At 40.1% G+C, this 6,259-nt stretch overlaps 1 long non-coding RNA gene across 1 annotated transcript; it reads right to left on the minus strand.

Annotated features, from left to right (window-relative positions):
- Nucleotides 1-415: 415 nt before the first annotated feature.
- Nucleotides 416-5,767, minus strand: LOC133366407 (uncharacterized). The gene is made up of 3 exons (XR_009758398.1): nt 5,662-5,767; nt 4,559-4,669; nt 416-2,200 (listed from the first exon to the last, which is right to left on the minus strand). It is a non-coding gene; the product is annotated as an uncharacterized LOC133366407 (long non-coding RNA).
- Between the last annotated feature and the right edge of the window lie 492 nt (nt 5,768-6,259).

Genomic DNA, 6,259 nt, shown 5'->3' on the forward strand with positions numbered 1-6,259 from the left:
TGCCAAGATAAAGTGATCAACATTCTCCAGCGTCACACCATTAAGCTGGATTGATGGTGCTATAGAGGGACTAGTTTGCGCCTGTTGATGAAGCACTTTGGTTTTTTTTAATAAGTGAGAGCCCAAGCTTTCCATATGCTTCTGCAAAGACATTTAGGATAGTTTGAAGATCTTTCTCTGAATGGGTGGAGACTACATGTTTTGGCCACAATTGAGCAGCATGGATCATGGCTGATGAGGTAGGCAGGTGCAAAGGAAGAACACTATATAAGTCAAACGTTAATTAGCATAAAGGAACAGAAGTTTGATTTTAACAGTTGCAAATTCACAATTTATCTTAGAGCAGACTCATAAAGCCAAATCTATGAAGGAGTGGTTTTAATAGCTCTGTCTTCCTGTTTCAGGCCATCCAGCATCAAACAGCCCATATTTGCTATTGCACTTCAAATGTAGTTTTTGAAAGCCTTGTGAAAATGTAGTAAAATGATCTTAGTGCACACTGAAGTAATCAATGCAACTGCTGCAATACTGATTTTGTTAATGAATCCTCAGTGTAAGGCAAGGGTGGGGAACATCTGACCTCTGAGCCAATCTTAGCCTGCCAGGGGATCCAATTTGGCCACCATACCCATCTGTCAAACAGCTGATGTCACTGCAATGGGTGGGTAATACAAGCTGGTTCTTCTGAATTGTGTCCCTAATGCTAAATTAGACATGTGGCAAACATTTGTTTATTCATAATGGAAAGACATCAAGGATTAATAAAATGTTATGCGAGGTAAACATGGAGGGTAACCCCAGTTTGTTGAATCATGAGGCATTTTAGGTTAAACAGTTGATTACTATAATTAAAAATGATAAGTTGAAATAATGGATTAAAATAGAAATGGATGATGAAGCTGACATTGGTGGGATTTGGGTGCTCCTTTTTTTAAAAAAATGGAAACTCGGCTGGGCTCAACAATCCCTTTTGTTACACTATTAGACAAATTTGGCACAAAAGGGCACACCAATGCATGTCTGCAGTCTCATCATTACTGCCTATATCATTTAATCCCTTATTCTATCACTCTGACAAACATAAAGAGTTTACAAACTGAGGGGATATACTTTGATTTGTATGAAAGGGCACAGCAAAGATTGGAAGAAGAAATCGGAACAACTTCAGGAATGTATGCACAATCAGTATTACATCAGATTCTGTTCCAATTTAACTGTTAAAATCATGCTGTAAGACCACTAACAGAACATTTAATTGATAGTTATAATTCCAATAGTAGAGGGTAGTGGCGGTTGGTCCCACTGGAGCTGATGGAGCTGCTAAGTGGTCATGGGGGCATGGCCAATAAGTAGAAATGGAAGCATGTCCAAGTTCTGTTTTCTTCCCCATCTTCTCCTCCTTGCAAATATTTTTAAGCACTACAGTTGCACTAATGGTCAGCACCTAACAAAGCTGAAAAGTGTCTTTGCTGTCACAGTTGCTTCTCTCCCCTATTTATATATAAAAGATTTATATAAAAAGATTTCTCTCTCTTTTCCCAGAGTGTGGAATAAGGTGGATATTGAGTGGATTAGGACCTGGGAGACCACGGTTAAAATCAGTCATGAACGTTTTGATATATATCAAAAGACAAGTAACACAAGGTGATATTTGGGCACTCCAGGATGGAGTAGCTGCCTAGGCACTGAATGCATTGCATTTCTAAAATATTGGTAATATTAAAATATCTTACTATTCCTTCATTTCTCCAGGGAAATATTTTGTGATTATAACTACACGTATTCTTGCATTAAAATGGAATGTTCAGGAGTACTACCTCTTATGCTTCTCCATTACTATATGCTGAAAAGTGTGGTTCTTTGTTTTCAGAATTGGCATAATTCAGACTGCCATAATTTGTCTCCGATTCAGAGGGCCTTTCAAGGCTACCCAACCTGTTCCTCAACTTGGAAAAACCTCAAGGCACATATCTGTGCATGCCCAAGTGGGGCTAGCAAGTCTGGCACTGTAATTGGTTAAAAGCTGTGGCTGCTTCAGTTGTATTTGTCATTTTGGGCAGCTGGAGAAGAGTTCTTTGATCATTCTCTTACACCTGTAAGCCCAATGCTTTGCCATGAAGTGTGGCTGCAGTTCCTGCCACTTTGAAACCTGCAAGGAGCCCACTCCAATAAGTGCATCTGCCAGCTTGTATTTTGCTGTCTGTAAGAGGAGAAAATAAAATCCTTTTAAAAGCAGGCCCCTGTAGTGATGTGCCTTTCCCCTCTTTCATTGGGTCTGACAATATCCCTCTGATAATTGGTGCCTTCATAAGCCTTACAAATGAGTAAGTTATATACACGCCGGAGGGGAGGGGAGGGCAGGAGAAAGAGAACGCCACAGGTAGGAGTGCATCTGATAACCTGATGCACATAGTGGGGAAACCAGAGTGATAAAAAAAATTTACAAATGTATTTGGAACATAATTAATTAAAATGATACATGTAAAGTACATAACATTCTTTACATGCTTTATGTAAAATAAATGACTTATTTTAATAGTCTAACATAAACATACCAATAGTAACATGCCTCAGTTATCTTGGTCAAAATTGCAAGTTTGTAAGAAAGATTACATCTAAGTGAGTCCCACAAGCACTATAATGAAATGTAAAAATATTACACATAAGGAGATTGATTATTTAGGTTGCATAACAATGCGCTGGCAATTTCTTACAAACTCACTAATATAACAGTTTAAAATGTCTGCAGGGTTCATCTAAAATTTTCACAAGCACTTTATAATGGACTAGCAGCCTCATACCTGGCATTGCTGAGGAATTCAAAGAAACCAAAAAAATCACAGCACTTTTTAAAACCAGTGCCATTTTTAAAGGTTCTGTGTGCTGTCTTGACTCAAAATGCTGTCCATAGATGAAAACCTGCTCCTTGATCTATCAAGAACTATCATGCAAAATTATCTTAAGAGGTTTTCCAAAATGTATGTTTACTTTAAATGTCATGTTAAAAAAAAAGATCAATCTGGAAAAGCCATAAAAGTCCTCTGAAAAACATTATAGCGTTCCTGCTTTTGAAGTACTGTGAAGGAATCTGGTTTACCACAATTTGGTTGTGATCCATGTGAAGCATTAATGCCAGTACTGGAGTTGTGAAGAGTGTAAGCAGTAACAGTACAAATAAACTTATATGGGTTGTACATTTATTTGTTTATTTAAATTATTTATAACACACTTTTCATTGTTCACACAATTCCAGAGTGGGAAGTAACATTGAGATACAATAAAACAAAATTTCATTTAAATACAGCTTAATGTAAAAAGCAGACAATATACTAACATCAGGAACACAACTTTAGCCAAATGCTTGGATAAATAGCTGCATTTTTACCTGGGGCTGAAGCACCATCAGTGTTGGTGCTGCTTGCACCTGAGAGGGGAGAGTATTGCCAGAGTTGGGGTGCCACTACTGAGAACATCCTCTCATAAGTCATCACATACTGTATCTCAGAGAACTGATGTGAGAAGGGCATCCCCTGATGACCTTAAAGCCCAGGCATGTCCATAAGGGAGCAGGCAGTCTTCAGGTATCTGAGTCCTAAGCCATCTAGGACTTTATATGTCAAAACAAGCACTTTAAGTCCTGCTTGGCTACATATTGGCAGCTAGTGCAGAGCTTTCAACATTGTGCGATATGTTGATTGCAAGTTGTCTCCACAAGCAGTCTCACTGTAGTGTTTTGCACTACTTGCAGCTCCTGAACCAGACTCAAGCAACCCCATATAGAATAAATTGCAATAACCCAGCCATGAAATTTCCAATGCATGACTATGGTAGGCAGGCTATCTCTGTCCAGGAAATGTCATAGTTGGTGACCCAGCCAAAGATGTTGGCATGCATAGCCATAGCTGCCACTTGGGCCTCCATTGACATAAATGGTTTAAAGAGTACCCTCAAACTATGAACCTGCTGCTTAATGGGGAGTGCAGTCCTAGGTCAGATACAACCGTGTTGAGCAGGAACTTAATGGGGTTGAGCATTCAAAGCTGTAGTAGCATATCCTAAGGAAGGAGTTCACATTTGGGACGGGTGCTCAACTAGGTGAACACCCCTGTTCAAATACTTGTGAGCATTATAGTGGAGGCTATTGTATTCCATGCACATGAAATGTTAAAAGTGAAGTGTTAGCGTCTTGTTGAATGGTAGGTTATTCTGAATATATGGGTTTGGCATTTTTATAGGATTTTTTTTAAAGAGATACTGCTCTGTGTAGTGACTCAAAGATGGGTTAATTGATTTAGTAGCACAAGGGAGAACTGTTTAGGTTTTGGCTGAAAAGACAATTGGAAAGTGGGAAGAAATTGGGTTATTTTGGTCACAGTCTCGGCAACTAATATGATTGACAAGAAGTTTCATGAAGAACATATTTCTTAGATCCTCAAACACTGGTGCAAATATCACTGGAAATGTCCTACTGGACTAAAAGCCTGTATTCCAAACACTGCATAATGAGAATAATAAAGAATTTTATACAGGATTACTACATAATGCTAGACATACATACCTTTGTTTATAAGGAGTGGGGCCTTGAATTGGATGAGTTCTGCTGGGGGCAAAAGATACCATGCTGTTGCATAATTGCTGTCCTTGTTATGGGTCATGTGCCAAAGTAGGGCTGAAAGGAGGATGACTTTGTTAGGCTCAACACTTTGGGGCTCAGGCTTGCAGATATAGTGGTAGTCTATATTGAGCTTCTACGGAGTAATGCCTCTGTAGATGATTTGAAGTGCCCAAAGCTTATTGCAGGGTGCATACATACACTTTATTGGCATGGAGGTGCCACGCTTAAGTGTCTTTCACTCAAATGAAGTACTGGATGTAATTGTATGTTGCCTCATAGAGGAGTTGTAGGGGTGAACACTGTGGGCTCAAAGCAGGGCACTTTGAGGAAGTTGAACATCTCTTATTTAAACTGGTTACATGTGGCTAAACCTACAAAAATGCCCAAACCCCTCAATTTTCCTCTAAAGAATCCATAAAAAACATTCCTGCAGTAAAACCAGTTTTAATTTTACATGCACACAGAACCAGAAATAACTCCTACTAACAGCTGACATTGTGAGTGGGCCCTGACAAAGCCCCTTAGAGACTTTGACCTCAAGACCCCAGGATCCTTGCTTATGAGAGCAGTCCCCAACCCGTGGGCAACTGTTCCCAGGCAGACACTCCCCATGCCTCTCCTTACCAGGGCTGAGTTGCAACCAACACCAATCCTGTAATGTAGGTAGACTGCCACCACCCCTTTACCTGGCTTCCCACTCTATGGGGAAATCAAAGCACCCACAAAGATAACAAAATTCCCCCAAGAGCAAGAGATAAGATTACACTCCTTGCCCTGGAGCAATAATCCTGGAATAATAATCAGTAGTCAGTAGCATCATGGTCAAGGGCTGGATTTAGAGCCAAAACCCCAAAGTAACACACAGCAAGTAATAAGAGAGAGAGTTTATTAAAGAATATGAGGAGATGTATAAAAAGAGCAGCATACAAATTCCTCTAATCCCAGTCACCCCCAACAGGATTAGGCATAGTCAACACTTATATAAACGCAGTCAGAGGTTCAACGAACAAAAAACAACAAAGGTTACCAGCCTAGCTCATACTCACTCCAACAAATATAACAGCCTGGTTCCCTAAGGCTCCATATACCACAAACCATCCATAGGTGAGTCGAGAAAGATAAAGAGAGAAAGGGACAAGAACCACTAACTGAACAATCACCCTTCTTTTTATGGGGTTTTGCTGGCAACAGCAAGAGGGCCAATTAGCCAATCCAGGCACCTCCTTTATGGTGATGGAATAGCCTAGAAGGTTCACACCAGCCACACTGATTTACAGCACTCAAACCTCCTGACTTTGATCTCAGGAAGCAGATAAGGCTCAGCTGCCTTCCCCTAAGAATCACAATCTGCAGCTAGCTGGTTCAAAATGCCTTAATTTTCCCAGCACTGAGGATCTCAAGGATCTTTGCAAAAAAACCCACCCATAATTCTCTCTGGCTGAGCCATGTTACTTTGCTTGCCCTTAGCCCAACCTTACCTATGCTTGACATAGGGTTGCTAGGCTCAGGCCAGAGAATGATTCTGTATCTTTAAGGGAAGAGAAAATTCAGCTAAGTGCAGGTGATCTTGCAACATTGTAATGGGAAAAACCACAAAGTAAAATTCTCCCTTCCCCCTGCACAACTTTTAAAGATACAGAAGAC

Source organism: Rhineura floridana, chromosome 11 (assembly GCF_030035675.1).
Source record: "Rhineura floridana isolate rRhiFlo1 chromosome 11, rRhiFlo1.hap2, whole genome shotgun sequence".
Classification (NCBI taxonomy): Eukaryota; Metazoa; Chordata; class Lepidosauria; order Squamata; family Rhineuridae; genus Rhineura; species Rhineura floridana.